This window comes from Ceratotherium simum, chromosome 15, assembly GCF_057802395.1.
Source record: "Ceratotherium simum simum isolate JZ-2026a chromosome 15, ASM5780239v1, whole genome shotgun sequence".
In the NCBI taxonomy this organism is placed as follows: Eukaryota; Metazoa; Chordata; class Mammalia; order Perissodactyla; family Rhinocerotidae; genus Ceratotherium; species Ceratotherium simum.
Window position 1 is genome coordinate 58,706,703 of NC_141914.1, and position 23,982 is coordinate 58,730,684.

The 23,982-nt window shown below is 38.5% G+C and overlaps 1 protein-coding gene across 1 annotated transcript in view; it reads left to right on the top strand.

Annotated features, from left to right (window-relative positions):
- The first annotated feature begins 300 nt into the window (after nucleotides 1–300).
- Nucleotides 301–23,982, top strand: part of B3GALNT1 (beta-1,3-N-acetylgalactosaminyltransferase 1 (Globoside blood group)) — a 71,547-nt gene continuing 47,865 nt past the window's right edge. The window contains exon 1 of the mRNA XM_087440093.1: nucleotides 301–412. The gene's annotated coding sequence lies outside the window, so the exon portion shown is untranslated. The remainder of the gene's footprint in view (nucleotides 413–23,982) is intronic.

The following is a 23,982-nucleotide window of genomic DNA, read 5'->3' on the forward strand; positions in this document are numbered from 1 at the left end:
GGGGTTCTGCTCCTGATTTTCTGTGTTACCCCACAAAGAAGAACATATACACATCTCCAGCAATAAAAACCCAACAGAGCACAATCTAAATCCAAATCTGGAAAATAATCCTTTCTCCTGTGGAAGATACAAGCCCGCAGGGTCTTGGTTTGGCTAAAACATCGCTCTGCAGCAAGACACACCTGATTTACATTACAAAATAAAGCGCTTGGTTTAGCTTCTCAAACCTAAACATCTCTGGTGGCTTCAGTTTCCCTCAGGAAAGATACTTTTGAGTCTCCAGAGGTAGGAGCATTCCGAAACAACAGACTCAGACTATTGGAAGTCTCTTCTTCTGATGAAGATTATTGTTGAAGATCTCATAAAAGAGCTTCTCCCATTTCTGGGGTACTGAATTTCCCTGAAGATCAAGGTACAATCTCAGCACACTAGGATGTGTGTGTGTCTGTGTGTCTGTGTATCTGTGTACTATATTGTGATTAATAAGTAATCTATGGGGTGATACATGATACTGTGTGAATATCGTATTGCCCAATAATCCTCAAAAATCTTTCACTCAATAATATTAGCGTCCATTGATGATCCTTGCCTGAATTATTACAGTGTTGGTTGCAAAATGGTGATTTTTCTAATTCTATAAATTTTTTAAAAACATGGTTCTTCCTAAACTTCTCCTATTCCAATTGTACCTCCCTTCTCCCATAGTGAGAAAAAAACTCCTGCTTTCTGATAGTTTTCTCTAACCTATAACACATGCAAAATAATTTCAGGATTTCTTCGCTACTATCATTAGAAAAAACAAACTTACTAAGGAAAGATCCGTATTTCTTTGCAGTTCTTTCTGTACTTAAAATACAGTCCATTAAGGGAGTACTGTGCTCAAAAGCTAGTTGAATTAACTCTTTTCTGAGTGGTTATGGTATCAATTTGAAGGTTTCAATAGTTAGGTTAATTTGTGGCTGTCGTGTCAATATTAGGGTTTGCTTTTTAAATTTTTGTTGATTTATTTATTTTATTATTTTTTTTTGTGAGGAAGATCAGCTCTGAGCTAACATCCATGCCAATCCTCCTCTTTTTGTTGAGGAAGACTGGCCCTGGGCTAACATCCATGCCCATCTTCCTCTACTTTATATGGGATGCCGCCACAGCATGGCCTGACAAGCAGTGCATGGTGGGCACCCAGGATCCGGACCGGGCCCCCAGCAGCAGAGCGCGCGCAGTTAATCGCTATGCCACAGGGCCAGCCCCAAATTTTTGTTGATTTAATATGAAAAATATTTACATGGTTCAAAAGTCAAAACTGTATAAAAAGATAAGCTAAGTGAGGTTGCACTCTGATTTTCAACATTTTCATTAGTTTCTGGTTTATCCTGATATTTCTTTTTTTAACAATAAGCAAATATGTATGTAGTCTTATTTCTCCCTTTTTGTTACAAAAATGTTTATATTATATGTACTCCTTTACGCCTTGCTTTTTTCATTTAACAAAATATTCCTTGAAAACACTCCGTATCATTTCAGAGAGATCTTTGCTGCAGAGTATCACTGTGGAGGTACTATCATGTACTCACTAGTTTTTTTGTGTGTGTGAGGCAGGTCAGCCCTGAGCTAACATCTGCCAATCCTCCTCTTTTTTTTGCTGAGGAAGACTGGCCCTGGGCTAACATCCGTGCCCATCTTCCTGCACTTTATATGGGATGCCACCACAGCATGGCTTGCCAAGCAGCGCATCGGTGCGTGCCTGGGATCCGAACTGGCGAACCCCGGGCTGCCACAGCGGAGCGCACGCGCTTAACCGCCGGTGCCACCAGGTGGCCCCATACTCACTAGTTTTATATAGAAGGGTGCTTAGGTTGTTCTCTATTTTCTCTATGAAAATTGATTGCTTTAAACTTTTATCTCTACTAGGGACAATTTTGGAAATTTTTATTTTCCTAGGGAATTATTTCTTTCAACTGGGTTTTTTTAAAAGGTGTTTTTTTAAAGATTTTTATTTATTTATTTTTTCCCCCCAAAGCCCCAGTAGACAGTTGTATGTCATAGCTGCACATCCTTCTAGTTGCTGTATGTGGGACGCGGCCTCAGCATGGCTGGAGAAGCGGTGCATTGGTGCGCGCCTGGGATCTGAACCCGGGCCGCCAGCAGCGGAGCACACGCACTTAACCGATAAGCCACGGGCCGGCCCTCAACTAGGTTTTCACATGCATTTGCAAGAATTTGTACAAAATAGTCTCAAACTTTTAAAAATTGCTTCAGTTTCAATGCTTTTATCTCCCTTTCCATTTCCCATTTTGTATGTTTTCTCCTTTTCTTTTCTTGGTTAGGTTAGGGAGTGGTTAGTCTATTTAATTTATTTTTTTCCAAAGAACTATTTGGCTTATTTTTTCCAAAGATTTATTTACTAGTTCTTTTATTTTTCTTTTTCCAATCATTAATTTCTGCTTTTTAATCTTTATTATTTTGTTCTTCCTGCTTTCTTTTGGTTCATTTTACTGTTGTCTTTCTAGGTTTGGAACTGAAAATTTAGCTCATTTATTTTCATTCTTCCACTTTTACTGATAAAATTTTAGGCTATTGATTCTTCACCTATCACTGCCTTAATTTTCCTGTATCCCTTAGACTTCCTGTAAAATAGAAGGTAGATCTAGAATCCTGATTGGATTTTTATGCAAGAATACTTCACTGATGGTGCAGTGTACTTCAAATTGCATCATACCATGAGGCACACATTACCAGTTGTCCTGGTTTTATTGTTGCTAAAATTGGGTTCTGGTGCTGTCAGCCAGTTTTCTCCATTTTCAAGTTCCCTATCAACATTGTACCTAATAGTTTTAGTAGCCTTAGAGGATAGTTTCCTAGACAGCCTTTATTTCATTAGAGGTTGCAAAATGGTGATGGGCCATTGTATCATTGCTTCTTTATTCATTAGCTGGAATTCATCTATAAAAAAGAACTTTTATATATCTGGCACTTCAATCCGTTGCAGTCATTATTCTGTTTTTACTTACCTATTTATTTTATACTGGTATCACTTTTTTCTTATTGTGAAAATCTCCGTTTGTAATAGCATTAATACATTATTTGCTTTTTTTTTCTACATTTTGTCACTATTAGTGCTACAGTAAGACAACTGAATGCAGTGTAAAATTTCTTCATGGTTCATTTTTATTTAGAATATATCCTACTAGGGTCATACTATATTTTATTTTATTTATTTTGTGTGTGTGTGTGAGGAAGATCAGCCCTGAGCTAACATCTGCCAATCCTCCTCTTTTTGCTGAGGAAGACTGGCCCTGGGCTAACATCCATGCCCATCTTCCTCCACTTTATATGGGATGCCGCCACAGCATGGCTTGACAAGAGGTGCGTGGGTGCGCACCTGGGATCCGAACCTGCGAACCCCAGGCTGCCGCAGCAGCAGAGCGCGCCCATTTAACCACTTTCGCCACCAGGCCGGCCCCATAGGGTCGTACTGTATTTTAAAATGAAGGAGTTATTTTATTGATGTAGCTATGGCACCAAATTGATATATGATTAGGTTCATTTGTTTGCAATTTTAGGGATTTATTTTTCTCATTTTCTAACTATTTACACTGTTTATATGGTTCTGAAGCCAAAACTATGTAACAATATGCAGCCATGGAACTTTTTCTTCTGTCCTTGCCCCTTAACCCTGCACCCTTTCCCCCAATATAGGAAACCATTTTCATGAGTGTTTGATGTATTGTTTCTTTTTTTTTTTAGTTTATGTTTATTTTTTTTTTTTTTTAATTTTATTTATTTATTTTTCCTCGAAAGCCCCAGTAGATAGTTGTATGTCATAGCTGCACATCCATCTAGTTGCTGTATGTGGGACGTGGCCTCAGCATGGCAGGAGAAGCGGTGTGTCGGTGCACGACTGGGATCCAAACCCGGGCCACCAGTAGCAGAGCACGTGCACTTAACCACTAAGCCACGGGGCCGGCCCTGGATGGTGAATCTTGTCAAATGCTTCCTCTGCATCTAGTGAGATGATCATGTGATTTTTATTCTTCATTTTGTTAATGTGGTGTATCACATTGATTGATTTGCACGTGATGAACCATCCCTGCATCCCTGAAGTAAATCCCAATTGATCTTGGTGTATGATCCTTTTAATGTGTTGTTGTATTCAATTTGCTAATGTTTTCTTACAGATTTTTGCATCTATGTTCATCAGTGATACTGGCCTGTAATTTTCCTTTTTTGTGTTGTCCTTGTCTGTTTTTCTATCAGGGTAATATTGGCTTCATAAAATGAGGTAGGAAGCATCCCATCCTCTTCAGGAAGAGTTGGGGAAGGATAGGTGTTAAATCTTCTTTGAATGTTTGGTAGAATTCAGCAGAGAAGCCATCTGGTTCTGGACTTTTGTTTTTTGGGAAGTTTTTGATAACTGTTTCAATCTCTTTACTAGTGACTGGTCTATTCAGATTCTCTATTTCTTCTTGACTCAGTTTTGGGAGGTTGTATAATGCTAAGAATTTATCCATTTCTTCCAGGTTATCCAATTTGTTGGCGTATAGTTTTCCATAGTATTTTCTTTTTTGTGTGTGTGAGGAGGACTAGCCCTGAGCTAACATCTGATGCCAATCCTCCTCTTTTTATTTTCTTGAGGAAGATTGGCCCTGGGCTAACATCTATGCCCATCTTCCTCTACTTTATATGGGACACTGCCACAGCATGGCCCAACAAGGGGTGCGTCAGTGCGTGCCCGGGATCCAAACCCGTGAACCCCAGGCCGCCACAGCGGAGTGCGCGCACCTAACCGCTGTGCCACCGGCCGGCCCCTCCGTAGTATTTTCTTATAATTCTTTGTTTTTCTGTGGTATCCATTCTAATTTCTCCTCTTTCATTTCTGATTTTATTTATTTGAGCCTTCTCTCTTTTGGTTTAGTGAGTCTAGCTAAGGGTTTGTCAATTTTGCTTATCTTTTCAAAGAACCAGCTCCTAGTTTTGTTAACATTTTCTATTGTCTTTTTAGTCTCTATTTCATTTATTTCCACTCTGAATTTTATTATTTCTTTACTTGTACTGCTTTGGGGGTTCCTTTGTTCTTCTTTTTCTAGTTCTTTTATGTGAATTGTTAGATTGTTTAGTTGAGATTTTTCTTGTTTCTTGAGTTAGGCCTATATTGCTATAAAACTCCCTCTTTCTACCGCTTTTGCTGCATCCCATAGATTTTGGTATGTTGTGTTGTTATTTTCATTCGTCTCTAGATATTTTTGCATTTCTACTTTGATTTCTTCATAGATCCAGTGGCATGTTGTTTAGTCTCCACATATTTGTGATTTTTCCAGCTTTCTTCTTGCAGTTGATTTCTTGTTTTATACCATTGTTGAACAAGATGATTGATATGGTTTCGATCTTCTTAAATTTATTTATTTATTTTTATTTTATTTTTTGTATGTGTGAGGAAGATCAGCCCTGAGCTAACATCCATGCTAATCCTCCTCTTTTTGCTGAGGAAGACTGGCTCTGAGCTAACATCTATTGCCAATCCTCCTCCTTTTTTTTCCCCCAAAGTGCCAGTAGATTTTTGTATGTCATAGTTGCACATCCTTCTAGTTGCTGTATGTGGGATGCAGCCTCAGCATGGCTGGAGAAGCGGTGCATCGGTGTGTGCCTGGGATCCGAACCTGGGCTGCCAGTAGCGGAGTGCACCCACTTAACTGCTAAGCCATGGGGCCAGCCTTCTTCTTAAATTTATTGAGACATATTTTATTTCCTGACACATGGTCTATCTTTGAGGTTGTTCCATTAGCACTTTAGAAGAATCTATTCTACTTTTGGATGGATTGTTCTATATATATCTATTAAATCCATCTGGTCTATCATTTCATTTAGGCCCCATGTTTTCTTGTTGACTCTGTCTGGATGATCTATCCATTGATGTAGGTGGGGTATTAAACTCCCCTACTATTATTGTGTTTCTGTTGATTTCTCCATTTAGGTCTGTTACTAGTTGCTTTATGTACTTTGGTGCTCTAAAGTTAGGTGCATATATTTTAATAAATATTCTGGCTTCTTGGTGGATTGTCCCCTTTATCATTATGTAATGTCCATCTTTGTCTCTTGTTATCTTTTTTGGCTTGAACTCTATTTTGTCTTATATATGTCTGGCTACACGCATTTTCTTTTGGTTTCATTTGCTTGAGTATCATCTTCTATTTTTTCATTTTGAGCCTATGTCTGTCTTCAGAGCTGAAATGGGTCTCCTGGAGGCAGCATATTTTTGGGTCTTCTTTTTTAATCCATTCTGCCACTCTGTGTCTTTTGATTGGTGAATTCAATCCATTTACATTTAGGGTGATTGTTGATACATGAGGACTTAATATTGCCATTTTATCTTTTGTTTTCTGGTAGTTCTATATTTCCATTGCTTCTTTTTTTGTCTTTCTGTCTGCCATTTTAGTTTGCTAGGTTTCTGTAATGTCTTTCAGTTTTTCCTTTATTTATGATTTGTGACTCTGCTCTGAATTTTTGTTTTGTAGTTACCATGAGGTTTGTATAAAAGAATCTCATAGATGAGATAGTCCTTTCCTGGCTGATAGCATCTTATCTCCATTAGCCTATGCAGATTCCATCCTTTTCCTCTTCCCCTTCAATGTTTTTGTCATCACAAATTATCCGTTTTTGTTCTGTGAGTTTGTTACCAAATTGAACGGTTATATTTATTTTTAATGCTTTCTTTCTCTTTAGTCTGTATGTTATAATTGTTTACTAACCTATTCTGGTAGTGAGTTGCAATCTTCTGATTCTATGTGTCTATTTATCACCTTACTCAAAGCTTTGTATAACTTTGCCTTTTTGTTTCAGATAGGAGAGCTTTTGAAGATTTCTTGTAAGGCAAGTCTTGTGGCGATAAGCTCTGCTTTTGTTTATCTGGGAAAGCCTTTATTTCCCCTTCATATCTGCAGGATAACTTTGTTGGATAGAGTATTCTTGGCTGATAGTATTTATCTTTTAATATTTTGAATGTATCATTCCACTCTTCCCTGGCCTGTAGACGTTCTGCTGGGAAATCCACTGATATCCTAATGGGGGTTCCTATGTGGGTTATTTTCTTCTCTTTGGCTGCCCTTAATAGTCTTTCTTTGTATTGACTTTTGATAGTTTTAATATAATGTGCCTTGGAGAAGGTCTTTTTGCGTTGAGATAATTAGGAGTTCTATTGGCTTCATGTACTTGTATATTCAGTTTCTTCAGAGGTTTGGGAAGTTCTCAGCTATTATTTCTTTAAATAAGCACTATGTTCCTTTCTCCCTCTCTTCTCTTTCTGGAATATCCATTATCCTTATGTTGGTTTTCCTAGTTGAGTTGGATATTTCTCGTAGAATTTCTTCATTTTTAAAAAATTTTAGTCCTCTCTCCTCTTCCACCTGAATCATTTCTAGATTTCTATCCTCAAGTTCACTAATTCTCTCTTCCATGTGGTCTGCTCTATTTCCAGTGCTTTCTACTTTATTCTTTATCTCATATATTGTGTTCTTCAGATCCAGAATTTCTCTTTGGTTCTTTTTTAAAGTTTCAATCTCCTTCATAAAATGCTCCTGTTCATTAATTTTATTCCTGAGCTCACTGAACTGTCTTTCTGAGTTTTCCTGTAACTCATTGAGTTTCTTCATGACAGCTAAATTCTCTGTCAGTTAGACTGCAATCTTCTGTGACTTCAAGTTTTGTTGCTGGAAAATTGACATTTTCTTTTTGTGATACTGTAATTTTTCATGGTGCTTGATTAGTTGTTCCACTGCTGGCACATTTGTGGTAGCAAACACCTTTCTTATTTGGGTAAGGCTTTGTTTACTTTGAGCCCCTGCTATTTCTGGTTGTATTTGAGAGCCTACACTTTCCACCATCCACTGCCTCTGCAAGAGGTATTGTTAGTGTCCTCCTTGTGCTGCTTATGCCTCAGAGGTTGCTGATACCTTGCTGCTTATGATGTCTCTGCAGTTATGGGTGTCACCAGGCTTGCAAGCCCTTCTGCTGCTTCTGGGGTCACCTAGGTCACATGTTCCCCCACTGCAGCAGGGGTAGGGGAGAATGGGGTAGGAGCCAGGGTCATGGGCACCTCTGCTGTGACTAGGTTTGGTGGGTCTCCAGATGCCGCTCCTACAAGTGGGGAAAGGCAAATTTGTGGGTACTACTGCATCTGGGGAGACTGGGGTCATGAGCCCTGCTGTTGCTCTTACCTGGCTCTCTGTGGGCTCTCCCCGAGCTCAGGCACTGCTGTCATGTGTGCCAGCTGCACTTGCTGCTCCCAGGTTTTCTGGGAGTGCTTTCACTGCTGCTGCTAGGTGGGAGGGGTCATGGGTGACATCACCACAAGGGAGGGGTACCTTGGTCACAAGTGCCACCAGGGTTCCTGAAATCTCTAGTCTCAGGGATTGGCATGGTTCCTGACACCTCAGGTCCTGGGCACTACTGTTGCTGCAAAGGACTTGGGGTCTTGTATACAGCCCCCACCACTGGAAGGGCCAGTGTTGGAGGTGCCACTGCTGGGAGAGGGGGAGGAGGCTGAGTTGCACCACTGAGGTTCCTGAAGTCTCAGGTCACAGGTGCTTCTGTCCACTTCTGGAGAGGTGGAGGTGCTGCATCATGAGTGCCACTTTGGTTACTGCAGCCTCTAGTTTCAAGCACCAGTATCATTCCTGCAACCTCAGGTCATGAGCACCTCCACCACTGCCAGAGGTATCAGAGTCTTGGATCAGTCCCCTCTGCTGGGCGGGCCTGGGTCAAAGGCACTGCTGCTGGGGCACAGGGGAGGGGCTGGGTCACAGGTATCATTGTGCTTCTTGAAGTCTCTGGTCATGGGCTCAGCAGCAGTTCTTGGCACCTTAAGAAGCATTGGCTGCCTTGATTCCTGGATCCTCCATTTGTGGGTGTTACCTCAATTCCTGGGGCCTCTGGTTGTGGGGATTACCTCAGTTGCTGGGGCCTTCACTTGTGGGCATTACCACGTTTTGGGGGCCTCTTGTCTAAAGAACTGCTGCCACTGCTCCCCTGATTCCACCACCTCTAGGAGGTCCAGTCCACCAACCTTCAGATGTATAGATGTATGTAACTCTCAGGAATTCTGGTGTGCTGTGCAGGGAGTCCTTTTTGGTGTTTGGATGTCCTATTGGTTTTGAGTTAGAGGAGAGAGACAAAGGGAACAATTCACTCCACTGTGATGCTGATATCATTCTCTAGACAATTTTTTACTGTGTCAAAATATACATAAGATTTATTATTTTAACCACTTTTAAGTAAGTGTACAGTTCAGTGGCATTAAGTATGCTCACACTGTTGTGCAACCATTGCCACTGTCCATCTCCAGAACTTTCATCATCCTAAACTGAAACTCCATAATTATTAAAGAATTGCCCATTCCCCACTTCTCCCCAGCCCATGGTAACCACTGATCTACTTTCTGTCTCTACGTATTTGAGTATTCTAGGTACCTCATATATGTGGAATCCTACAATATTTGTCCTTTTTTGTCCAGCTTATTTTGCTTAATTTATTCTAAGAGTTCATCCATGTTGTAGCAGGTTTTAGAATTTCACTCCTTCTTAAGGCTGAATAATATTCCATAGTATGTACATACATTTTCTTTATTCATCTATCAATAGACATTTGGATTGTTTCCATTTTTTGGCTATTGTGAATAAAGCTTCTGTGAACATTAGTGTACAAATATCTGTTCAAATCCCTGCTTTCAATTCTTTTGTGTATATACCCAGAAGTGGAATTACTGGTTCTGATGGTAATTCTGTGTTTAATTTTTTGAGGAACCATTATATTTTTTTCCCTAGCAGCTGCATGATTTTGCTTTCCCATCAGCAATGCACAAGGCTTCCAATTTCTCAACATCCTTGCCAACAGTTATTTTCTGGAGTTTTTTTTATAATAACCATTCTAATGGGTCTAAAGTGGTATTTCATTGTGGCCTGGTCTGCATTTCCTTAATGATGAGTGATATTGAGCCTCTTTTCATGTGGTTTTTTCTCATTTGTATATCTTTGGAGAACTTTATTCAAGTTCTTCGCCCATTTTTAAATTGGGTTGTTTTGTTGTTGTTGAGTTTTAGTAGTTCTTTGTATATTCTTGATATTAATCCCTTATTACACATATGATTTGCAAATATTTTTCTCATTCTGAGGGTTGCTTTTTTACTCTGTTGATAATGTCCTTTGACACATAAAAGTATTTAATTTTTTTTTCCTGAGGAAGTTTCGCCCTGAGCTAACATCTATGCCAATCTTTCCCTATTTTGTGTGTGGGTCACCGCCACAGCATGGCTGATGAGTGGTGTAGGTCCACACCTGGGATCCAAACCCATGAACCCAGACAGCAAAAGTGGAGTGTGCTGAACTTAACCACTATGCCATGGGGCCGGCCTCAAAGTATTTAATTTTGATGAGTCCAGTTTGTTTATTTTTTCTTTTGTTGCTTGTATCAGTGGTCTCATATCCAAGAAATCATTGCCGAATCCAATGTCATGAGGCTTTTCCCCTATGTTTTCTTATAAGAGTTTTATAGTTTTAGTTTTTATGTTTAGATCTTTGATCCCTTTTGACTTAATCTTTGTTTTTTGATGGGTTTTTTTGGTGAAGAAGATTAGCCCTGAGCTAACATCTGTTGCCAGTCCTCCTCTTTTTGCTGAGGAAGATTGGCCCTGGGCTAAGAACCGTGCCCATCTTCCTCTACTGTATGTGTGGGACACCACAGCATGGCTGATAAGCAGTGCGCAGGTCCATGCCTGGGATCTGAACCTGTGTACCCTGGGTCACTAACACAGAATGTGAAAACTTAACCACTATGCCACCAGGCTGGCCGCATTTTGACTTAATTTTTGTATATGATTTTAGGTAAGGGTCCAGCTTTATATTTTGGATATGGATGTACAGTTTTCTAAGCATCATTTGTTGAAAAGACTGTCCTAAACCATGAGTCGTATTGGCACCCTTGCTGAAAATCATTTGACCGTATATATGAGGGGGTATTTCTGGGCTCTCCATTCTATTCCATTGTTCTGTCTTGACACCAGTACCTCATTGTTTTGATTACTGTAGGTTTGTAATAAGATTTGAAATCAGGAAGTGTGATACCTACAACTTTGTTCTTCTTCAGGATTGTCTTGCCTATTTGGGATCCCTTGAGATTTAATATGAATTTTAGGATGGATTTTTCTATTTCAGCAAAAAATGTTGGGATTCTGATAGGGATTTCATTGACTGTAGATCACTTTGAGTAGTACTGACATGTTAACAATATTAAGTTTTTAATCCATGAATTGGAATGTCTTTCCATTTATTTGCATCATCTTTCATTCCTTTGAGCAACGTTTTATAGTTTTCAGGGTACAAGTTGCTCACCTTCTTGGTTAAAGTAATTCTTAAGCATTTTATTCTTTTTGATGCTATTATAAATGGAATCCTTTTCTTAATTTCCTTTTTGGATTGTTCATTGTTAAATTTTCTCTTGTTATGAAAAGGTTGAGTATTTTTTTCATGTGTTTAGGGGCCATTTGCATTTCTTTTTCTATGGAACTGTCTGTTCATATCTTTCACTCTTTTTACTTTTCTGTTTGTATTTTTTCAACTTTTAGGAGTTCTTTATATATTACTGTATTAGCTGTCTGGATAGGGGTTTGAATTATACAGGTCTATACATTTGTCAAAAATCAGTGAATGTATACTTAAGATTTGTGCATTTCATTGTATTTAAATTTTATATCAGAAGATAAACCTATAAACAAATATTGAACTCTAATGATATACATGCAGATGTATTTAGAGAGCAGTACACTGATGTGCACAGTTTACTTTGTAATGCATTAAAATAATATGGATGAATAGAGAGAGAAAATATATATGTGATAAGGCAAGTACAGTAAAATGTCAATGATGGAGTCTAGGTGCTGGGTGTGTGGGTGTTCCCTATAAAATTTTTTCAAATTTGCTATATGTTTGAAAATGTGCATAATGAAATATTGGGGAAAATATTAGCCCTCTAATGATACACAGCACAAACATTTATTCCAAGTTGTCACCTTTTTTTACTTTGGTTATATTTTTCCTTATGAAAAGTTTGTTTTTAATTTCTATATAGACACAATTATGAATCTTATTCCTTCTTGGTTTTGTGTCATATTTTATGTAGTTTTCCTTCACTTATGTTATGAAACAATTCATCCATGTTTTCTTCTACTACTTGCATTGTTTCCCCTGTGTGTGTGTATGCCTGTTTGTGTGTTTCACTGAAATCATTATTTTTTAAGAAATAAATGACTGCAGATTCAGTGAAACACCTCGTACTTCTAGTCTCCGTCACTTTACCCCTTCCCCAGAGGAAATCATTGTGCTGGTTTTGCTGGTTATCACTCTTGTGCTTTGTTATATATGTATATATTTACAAACAATATATACGTATGTTTTTCACATAGTCATAAATACCACCTTTCTGGAATTGCTTTCTTTGCTCAATATTGTATTTTTTAAATTTATCCAAGCTGAGAGATATAGCTTTAATACATTAATTTTAACTTTATATGAAATTCTTCCTAAGAACATACTGCACTTATTTATCAATCCTCTCATTTGTACATTTTGTTTGTTTCAGATGCATCTCCCTTAAATGAAACCTGTCATAAACATTCTTCTGTGTATCTTCTTGTGCACACATCCAAGAGTTTCTCCAGAGAAGACACTTAGGAGTGAAACTGCTGGTTTGCAGGATATATACATCTTCAATTTTACTAGAAAAGTTGTTTTACCAATTTATACACTCTTTAGTGATTATATCCTGACAACTTGGTAATATTGCATTTTAAAATTTCTGGTGGGAGTTTAGAAGAAGGCAGTGTAGGAGGATCCTGAATTCGCCTCCTCCCATGGACACAACCTGTGCTACTGTGTGCCCCCAAGCCTAGCAACCAGCCTCATTGGGGGCATGACTCGCCAGCAAAATTGCAGTAGTTGTGTGCTACTAGACCTCACAGCCAGCTGTGTCAGGGGCTTGCCCTGTTCAATAACGTGACTGTAGCAACAACACTCAGCTGAGCCTTACAACCAGCTAGCCTGGGAGCCAGCCTAGCTTACTCATGCACCTGCAGCAACAGAAGGACACATACAGACCACACAGGGGACCCTCTTTGAGCATTTGGCATGGGTGATGAGAGGGGAGCACGCTGCTGGGCTCCATAAGGCATCTCTTACATAAGGCCACATTTCCAAGATTGAGAGACATAGCTGATCTAGCTAATACGTAGAAAGAAGCACAGAGAAGTAGGAAAATGAGGAGACAAAGGAATATGTTCTATATAAAGGAAGAAGACAATTCCTCAATAAAAGAACTAAATGAAACAGAGATAAACAATCTATCTAACAAGGAGTATAAACTAATAGTCATAAGGATGATCACTGATCTTGGGAGAAGAATAGATGAATTCAGTGAGAACATTAACAAAGAATTGGAAAATATAAAAAAGGGCCAATCAGAGCTGAACAATACAATAATGGAAATGAAAAATTCACTAGAGGGAATCAGCAGCAGAGTAGATGACACAGAAGAAGGGATCAATGTTCTGAACGAAAGAGTAGAGGAAATCACCCAAGCTGAACAGAAAAAAGAAAAAAGAGTTCAAAAGAATGAAGACAGTCTAAGGGACCTCTGGGACAACATCAAGCATACTAACATCTGCATTATAGGTGTCCCAGAAGGAAAAGAGAGCCAAAGGGGCAGAGAACTTACCTGAAGAAATAATAGCTGAAAACTTCCCTAACCTAGGGAAGGAAACAGACATCCAGGTACAGGAAGCACAGAGAGTACCAAACAAGATGAACCCAAGGAGACCCACACCAAGACACGTTATAATTAAAATGTCAAAAATTAAAGATAAAGAGAGAATCCTAAAAGCTGCAAGAGAAAAGCAACAAGTTACATACAAAGGAAACCCCATAAGGCTACCAGCTGACTTTTCAGCAGAAACTTTACAGGCTAGAAGAGAGTGGCATGATATACTCAAAGTGCTGAAAGAAAAACCTACAACTAAGAATACTCTACCTGGCAAGGTTATGATTCAAAATGGAAGGAGAGAGAGTTTTTCAAACAAGCAAAAAGTAAAGGAGTTCATCACAACTATAGTGCCCTTAAAAGAAATGTTAAAGAGACTTATTTATGAGAAAAGGAAAAGGCGACGAATAGGAATAAGGAAATTATCAAAGAAAAAATATCACTGGTAAAGGCAAATATACAATAAAGGTAGTGGGCCAACTACCTATAAAGCTGATATGAAGGTCAAAAGAATTAAAATCATGTGTATCTATCGGGCCGGCCCCGTGGCTTAGTGGTTAAGTGCATGTGCTCCGATGCTGGTGGCCCGGGTTTGGATCCCGGGCGCGCACCGACGCACTGCTTCTCCGGCCATGCTGAGGCCGTGTCCCACATACAGCAACTAGAAGAATGTGCAACTATGACATACAACTATCTACTGGGGCTTTGGGGGAAAAAAAAATAAACAAAAATTAAAAAAAAATCATGTGTATCTATGATAAGAGGTTAAGGGTTGCACAAAAACAAAAGAGGTAAAATATGATATCAAAAACAAAATATGAGGGAAGGTGTAAAAATGTAAGGCTTTTAGTAACAGGTCAAACTTACAAGACTATTATCTTATAGATTACTATTTACATAGGTTAACATATATGAACCTCATGGTAATCACAAACAAAAACCTGTAATAAATAAACAAATTATAAAGCAAAAAGAACCCAAAGGTAACACTAAAGAAAATCGTCAAATCATAAGGGAAGAGAACAAGAATGGAACAGAGAAGAACTACAAAAACATCCAGTAAATAAGTAAAAAAATTGGCAATAAGTAAATACTTATCAATAGTCAGTTTAAATTTAAATGAACCAAATGCTGCAATCAAAGGACATAGGGTGGCTGAATGGATAAATAAACAAGACCCATATATATGCTGCATACAAGAAACACACTTAAGACCTAAAGACACTCTCAGCCTGAAAGTAAAGGGAGGGAAAGATATTCCATGCAAATGGAAATGAAAAGAAAGCTTGGGTAGCAATATTTATGTCAGACAAAATAGACCTTAAAACAAAAACTGTAACAAAAGACAAAGAAGGGTATTATAATGATAAAGGGAACATCCAACAATGGGATATAACAGTTGTAAATATCTATGCACTCAACATAGAACAACCTAAACACATAAAGCAAACATTAACAGGCATAAAAGGAGAAATTGACAGTAACACAATTAAATAGGGGATTTTGACACTCCACTTACATCAATGGATAGATCACCTAGACAGAAGATCCATGAGGAAACATTGACCTTAAATGACACATTAGACCAGATTGACTTAATGTGTGTATATATATATATACACACACACAGAACATGTCATCCAAAAATTGCAGAATACACATTCTTCTCAAATGCACATGGAACATTCTCCAGCATAGATAACATATTTGGCCACAAAACAAGTCTCAATAAATTTAAGAAGATTGGAATCACATCAAGCATGTTTTCTATTCACAACAGTATGAAAGTAGGAATCAAATACAAGAGGAAAATTGAAAAAGTCACAAATATGTGGAGATTAAACAAAACACTACTGAACAACTATTGAGTCAACAGAGAAATTAAAGGAGAAATCAGAAGGTACCTAGAGACAAATGAAAATGAAAATACAACATACCAAAATGTATGGGATACAGAAATAGTGGTACTAAGAGGGACGTTTATAGTAATACAGGCCTACCTTAAGAAACAAGAAAAATCTTAACTAAAAAAACCTAACATTTTAGCTCAGGGCCAGTCTTCCTCAGCAAAAAGAGGAGGATTGGCATGAATGTTAGCTCAAGGCTGATCTTCCTCACCAAAAAAAAAAAATATCTAACAATTCACATAAAAGAACTAGAAAAAGAAGAAGAAATGAATCCTCAAAGCAGCACAGGAAAGAAATAATAAAATTCAGAGTGGAAATAAATGAAAGAGACTAAAAAGACAATGGAAAACATTAACGAAACTAAGAGCTGGTTCTTTGAAAAGATAAACAAAATTGACAAACCCTTAGCTAGACTCACTAAGCCAAAAGAGAGAAGGCTCAAATAAATAAAATCAGAAATGATAGAGAAATTACAATGGATACCACAGAAATACAAAGAATTATAAGAAAATACTATGGAAAGCTATATGCCAACAAATTGGATAACCTAGAAGAAATAGATAAATTCTTAGAATTACACAACCTCCCAAAACTGAGTCAAGAAGAAATAGAGAATCTGACTGGCCAGTCACTAGTAAAGAGATTGAAGCAGTAATCAAAAATTTCCCAAAAAACAAAAGTCCAGGACCAGAAGACTACTCTGCTGAATTCACCAAACATACAAAGATTTACTACCTATCCTTCTCAAACTCTTCCAAAAAGTTGAAGAGGATGGGATGCATCCTACCTCATTTTATGAGGCCAATATTACCCTGATAGAAAAACCAGACAAGGACAACACAAAAAAGGAAAATTACAGGCCAGTATCACTGATCAACATAGATGCAAAAATCTGTAAGTAAATATTAGCAAATTGAATACAACAATACATTAAAAGGATCATACACCAAGATCAACTGGGATTTATTTTAGGGATGCAGGGATGGTTCAACATGTGCAAATCAATCAATGTGATACACCACATTAACAAAATGAACAATAAAAATCACATGATCATCTCACTAGATGCAGAGGAAGCATTTGACAATATTCAATATCCATTTATGATAAAACCTCTGAATAAAATATGTATACAAGGAAAGTACCTCAACGTAATAAAGGCCATAGAGGACAAACCCACAGCCAACATCATACTCAATGGTGAAAAACTAAAAGCCATCCCTCTAAGAACAGGAACAAGACAAATGTTCCCACTCTCACCACTCATTTAAGAAAGTATTGGATGTCCTAACCAGAGCAATTAGGCAAGAAAAATAAATACAAGGGGTCCAAACTGGAAAAGAAGAAGAAAAACTGTCACTATTTGCCAATGACATAATTTTATATATAGAAAACCCTAAAGAGTCCACCAAAAAACTATTAGAAATAATAAATGAATTCAGTAAAGTTGCAGGGTAAAAAATGAATGTAAAAAATATCAATTCTTTCTATACATGAACAATGAAACAGCAGAAAAGAGAAATCAAGAATACAATCCCATTTATAATTGGATTAAGAAAAAAATTTAATCTAGGAAGAAACTAACCAAAGAAGTGAAAGACCAATACACTGAAAACTATAAAACATTGTTGAAAGAAATCAAAGAAGACATAAAGAAATGGAAACATATTCCCCACCCATGTATTGGAAGAATTAACATATTTAAAATGTCCATATTGCCTACAGTAATCTTTGGATTCAATTCAATCCCTTGATTGAATTTTTCATAGAAATAGAACAATGAATTCCAAAATTTATATGGAACAACAAAAGACCCTGAATAGCCAAAGTAATCCTGAGAAAAAAGAACAAAGCTGGAGTTATCAGACTGCCAGATTTCAAAATACACTATAAAGCTATAGTATTAAAACAGCATTGTTCTGGCACCAAAACTGACACATGGATCAATGGGACTTAATAGAGAGCCAGGAAATAAACCCACACATCTATGGACAGCTAATTTTTGACAAAGGAGCCAAGAACATACAATGGAGAAAGACAAGTCTCTTCAATAAATGGTCTTGGCAAAACTGGACAGCCATAAGTGAAAAAATGAAAGTAGACCATCGTCTTATACCATACACAAAAAATTAACTCAAAATGGATTAAAGAGTTAAATGTAAGGCCTGAAACCATAAAACTTGTAGAAGAAAACATAGGCAGTACACTCTTTGACATTAGTCTTGGCAGTATTTTTTTGAATATCATATCTCCCCAGGCAAGGGAAACAAAAATAAACAAATGCGACTATATCAAACTAGCAATTCTGCACAGCAAAGGAAACCATCAACAAAATGAAAAGACAACCTACTTAACGGGAGAAGATATTTGCAAATTATACATCTGAAAAGGGGTTAATGTCCAAAATATATAAAGACCTCATACAACTCAACAACAAAAAAATAAACAACTCAATTAAAGCATGTGCAGAGGGTAGGAACAGACATTTTCTAAAGAAGATATACAGATGGCCAACAGGCACATGAAAAGATGTTCTATATCACTAATTATTAGTGATAGGGAAATCAAAACAATGAGATATCACCTCATGCCCCTCAGAATGGCTATTATTGAAAATGCAAGAAAAAAACAAGTGTTGGAGACAATGTGGATAAAAGGAACCCTCATACACTGCTCATGGGAATGTAAACTGGTGCAACCACTACAGAAAACAGTATGGAGATTCCTCAAAACATTAAGAACTAGCATACGATCCAGTTATTCCACTTCTGGGTATTTATCCAAAGATTACAAAAACACTAATTTCAAAAGATATATGCACCTCTATGTTCACTGCAGCATTATTCACAATAGCCAAGACTTAGAAACAACCTTAGTGCCCATCAACCTATTAATCGATGGAGAAGATGTGTTATATACAATGGAATACTACTCAGCCATAAAAAGAGATGAAATCTTGCCATTTCCAACAACATGGATGGACATTGAGGGCATTATGCTAAGTGAAATCAATTAGATGGAGAAAGATACCATAGTATTTCACTCATACGTGGAAGATAAAAAGAACAACAAATAAACACATAGATATAGAGAATAGATTGGTGGTTACCAGAGGGGAAGGGGTGGGGGAAGGGTGAACAGGGTAAAAGGGTACATGTACATAGTGATGGATGATAGACTTCGGGTGGTGAATATGATGTAGTCTACACAGAAATCAAAATGTGATGTACACTGGAAATTTACATAATGTTATAAACCAACGTTACCTCAATTAAAAAAGTGCACTAACAATAAAAAATAAAAATAAATAAAATAGTAAAATTTCTGGCAATGAGCAGGTATAAAATTGTATTTCATTGTGGCTTTAATTTGCATTTCTCTGATTCCTATGAAAATGTGTTTCATTTCAGATACTTATTGACCATACAGATTTCCTCTTTGGGGAATTCCTGGTTCATATCTTTGGTCAATTTTTCTACTGGTCTAAGCAGGGCCATCTTCATGGGCATGAGAAATGTGCAGTCAGTCACACAGGGCCCTGCACTTAGAAGGGCCCTGTGCTTTATTTAATGCTCTGCTGTCAGTGTCTTGAAATTCTTAATAATTTTTTTTACAAGGGTCCCTGCATTTTCGTTTTGCACTGGGCTCCACATATTCTGTAGCTATTCCTGAGGTTGAGCTATGTTTGCACTGAGTTCTGAAAGATGAAAAGTGATTCATATGGATCTGCATTGTTCAACATGGCGGCCACTTAGCCACATGTGGCCAAGTAAAATTAAAAATTCAATTCTCAGTCTCATTAGCTACATTTGAAGTTCTCAATAGCTACAAGTTGTTAGTGCCTCTGGTATTTGAATATAGAGAGCATTTTCATTATTACAAAAAGTTCTATTGGACAGTGCAGCTCTAGACTCTTGCGGCTTCAAGCGTGGTCCACCAACCAGGAGTATCCGAGCGCCAATCAGTTTGTTAAAGTGCAGAATCTTCTGCCCCATTCAAGACCTACAGAATCAGAATCTGTTTTCAACAAGATCCACCCCCCCAACCCCCAGTAATTCTTATGCACATTTCGGTTTGAGAAGCACTACTACAGAAGAGGTAGGCCTTGGGTGAGTCAGGTAGGTGTGGTTCTAGGGTGGAGGGAAATTGCATTCTGAGAAAACAGTGCAAAACAAAGACAAGTGCATGAAAATGCACCCACAGCAGGAACCAGAACAGCAGGAGCCAGGAGCTGAGGCAGATGTGAACAGTTTTGTAGCCCTTGGGATTGTGCCCTATGGGGACGCACTGACCAATTGAAGAAAGGAGTGCATGAAAAGATCTAGGTCTGAGGAACACAGCCCTCATGCTAATGTGAAGGACCAGAGAGGCAACTTGGAAGTTGGGAGCAGATAGACAGCTCTCACCCAAACCCAGAGAGATGAGGCTTTCTGGGAGTCAGAGAAGGGTCAGAAGGGCAGGGCCTCAGAGAACCTACAGGGTCTTTGTCACTGACTGGATGTGTGGAGTAAGGGAGAAGGATGAATTGAGGGTCAAACTTGGGTGAGTGAAAATTGGAGCTGCTTTAACCAAATCAGGACTCCAGGAGAATAAATAGACTTTATGAGGTTGACTTGGACACGTTAAATTTGAGGTATTCTGGGAGATTTGTTCACCAGTTTGCCCACCTGCCAAATGAAAGTAGTGGTAGTATCCATCCCACAGGACTGATGTATTGATAATCAGCTCATATGGTATATATGAATATGCTGTGTTAATGTTTGAGTGCCATATGCGTGTTGTCTAGTATCAGTCCTGAATGTATCTGTAGTCTGATGGAAGGAAACAGAGGAGACGCTGAAATACTGCCTGCATTTGCACAAAAGCAGCACCATCCGTCTAGTTCAGTAAGACAGGAGACACTGGAGGAAAATGTTGAAGAGAATGAAAAATGAGGATAGTCAAGTAAGAAAGAAAAGATAACAAATCATCAATTAGAAATACACCCCAGCTGCTTCAAAGCTTTCCATCAAGTGGAAGAAGACAGAGTTAAAATGAAATTTGGGAGAAAACACATATTAAAAGCTTCAACTGAGCAATTAGTAGCATCACTTACTGTAGATTAGAAACCCTCTCCAGAATCCCTTCTGCCTTGGAACATACACAGCATATATTACAAACCGCTTTTAATGTTTCAATTATCATCTGCAGACACACTTAAATTTAAAATGTAATATTTCCTTAAAGGTGATTGCTAGTTCAAACTTATTAAGCATACTGCTTCCTAACTCTTGATTACAGCCTTGGAAAACTGCTAGAAAAGTTTAACCATCTGATTGATTAGACAGTATTTGGGTGTGAAATGTAATTCTTTGATGCATGTTGTTCTTTGAAATTTGTAGGTAGTGCTAGATTCTTAAATTTGTTTTGCTTTTTGTGAAGTAAGCAAATAACCTGACTTTAAACCTCAGTAAGGCTATTCAATTAAATTCCATACATATGGTTAAAAAACAAAAATTCAATTGAGTAAATCTTAAACACCTTATTGGCTTTATTCAACAATTCATGAATCGGGCAGCATCCAATCTAGCAGATAGAAAGCATTTCCGAGGAGCTGTACAAAATGAAAGACTTTTACAGGCAGAAGGAAGCAGGAAAAAGGAAGTCATACTAGGCAAAAAGCGGGTTGGTTATTGCAAGGTTATTTCCTTTGGGGGACAGCAGGTGTCTATCAGGCACATTACCTACCTAGTGCTGATCAGGCAATTCCTGATTGACTGATTAAGATTCCATTTATGGGAGAGCCAGGAATGTAAGTCAGACATATCTTTGTTTGTTGATGTGGGGCTTAGCATAAGCGGCTCTATTTTGGGTTTGTGGTCTTGTTTTTCAATTTTCCCTACTAATCAGATTCTCACCCTGAGAGATGTGATCAAAATTTAAGGCATTCATGCCCCTCTCAGCTACTGCTCTGAAGTTCTCAACAGTTTTTGCTGATCCTCTGTGTGGTATTCACAGGTTATGACTTCAGGTTCACATTTTTAAATTGGTCATTCTCTTCATTCCTTCTCCAATGTTCTAGTCCTAGGGAGATCATTGCTTGCTGGTTAGTGGTTGTGAACATGCATTTAAAGCTTTTGAGAGAATACAGCACACCAGTGAGACTACTGTGATTATTATATGCAGGATAATTCCCAATGTCTGGAATGCACTTTGGAGCCATGGTCCCCCAGACCCAAACCATCAAAATAATATAAGTCAGAGAAAGACCTTGTGGAAGGGGTCACTTTCTTAAGCCAAGTGGCTTGCTCAGTGATCTTATGCTGCTGAGTGTTAACCTCTCCAGAAGTATTAATCCAGGTGCAGCCGGTGGCCTTGCTCAGCTAAAAGATGATTAAGGGCTATCCTATTATCAAGAACAACTTTGGCCAGAGAGTCTAAGGATTTTTGTTGGTCAGCTATTGCTTTAGCAGCAGATTCTACAATATCTTCAAGAGTTAAGGAGAGGTTCCTGCTCATAGCCTCATTCGTACTCACTCCTAACCAGGGAAGTAGGGACCTGCCAGAGGAAGTAATCCTGAATCACAAATGCCTTCTGGTAGGTCCCCTCTAACTCAATAATGTAATTCAGGGGAATTAAAGAGGCAAGTCCAGCAACACAGGGTCATTTTTTGAAGAAGCAGAATGGACTTCATCCACATGTGCCACAAGCTTTATAGATTCTGTTGCTGCTGCCTTTACATGGAAGTCAGCCAGGCCATTTTCCCTGATAGTGAGATTCAGTCTTTTTAGTGTGAGCCTTAGTTTTGATGACAGCAATTTCAGAAGGTAAGAGAATAACAGCAAGAGGATCATTTACTTGTCCACTTCTGATTGGAGCCCCACTGGGTGTAAGAAAATCCCTTTGTGGGCCGGCCCCGTGGCTTAGCGGTTAAGTGCACGCGCTCTGCTACTGGCGGCCCGGGTTCGGATCCCGGGCACGCACCGAGGCACCGCTTCTCCAGCCATGCTTAGGCCGCGTCCCACATACACCAACTAGAAGGATGTGCAGCTATGACATACAGCTATCTACTGGGGCTTTGGGGGAAAAATAAATAAATAAAAATTAAAAAAAAAAGAAAACCCCTTTGTTTCCATAACATCCTCAAATCATGGACAACCCCAAAGGCATACTGGTTGTCAGTATGAAGATTAACAATTTGTCCTTCTGATCACTGGCATGCTCTGGCAAGGGCATGGAGCTCTGCTTTCGGACCTTATTCAGTTTGTGGGAGGTTTCCCTCTCAAATAGTTCACATTGAGTAGTAACAGCAAAGCCAGCTTAGAAATTCTCTTTTTCATTTCTACAACATGACCCATCAACAAACAAAATCAGATCAGGATTAGTCAAATGGGGCACCTTGTAAATCAGAACATGATGGCACAAAATGGGACGTTATTACCACATCATCATGGTGTTCACCCTCATCAGGCAGGGGTAGTAAGGCAGCAAGATTAAGAATGTTGTAATGTTTAAGAGCAGATTAGGTGGTGAAAGCAGAAGAATCTCATATGGGGTCACTCTGCGTGCAGAGAAATGCTGAGTCAATTCAGAATTAAGATGACTCTGGACGGTGTGTGAAGTTTGTAAATACCATTTCCTAGGGTTAAATCCACTGAGGCTTCTACTAACTTTGCAGCTGCAGCTATAGCCCTAGGGCAGTTGGGATAGGCAGGAGGAACTGAATCAAGTTGTAAGTTATAATAGGCAATAGGCCTATGTTTATTGCTGTGTACTTGCCAAGCTTGATTATCTCTTTCATACACAAATAACATGAAAGGCTTTGAATAGTTAGGTAGCCCTAGGGCAGGTGGTTGTTGCAGTGCTTGTTTTAATCTGTCTCTCTTTAAAATTATTTATTGGTCACATTGGTTTATAATGATGGGTTTCAAGGCAGGCCACCCCAAGATGTGCTACTCTGGTACGTGGATTATTTTGAGCTGAAGACAATAAAGGTTCAGAAGACTCTAAAAGAAACTTTGACCACCCCTTGCCCCACCCCCACCCCCACAACTGCCTAAAAGGAGTTAAGATAGAAGGCCTCTCCTGAGGACAGGCCATCACCATAGATAACTCTGCGTTATGGATAGGCTGGGAGGGTTCTTGCTAAGCCCATTCTTATCAAAGTTCTGTTTACCAAACATTTGTAGGGGAAATCTCCATTTGTGAAGGTATCTCCTTCTCTGTACTGGGAAGGGGGGGATGACCTCATCTCTAGAAACTTATCAATGCCTTAAATCTGCATAATAACCTTACTCTTGT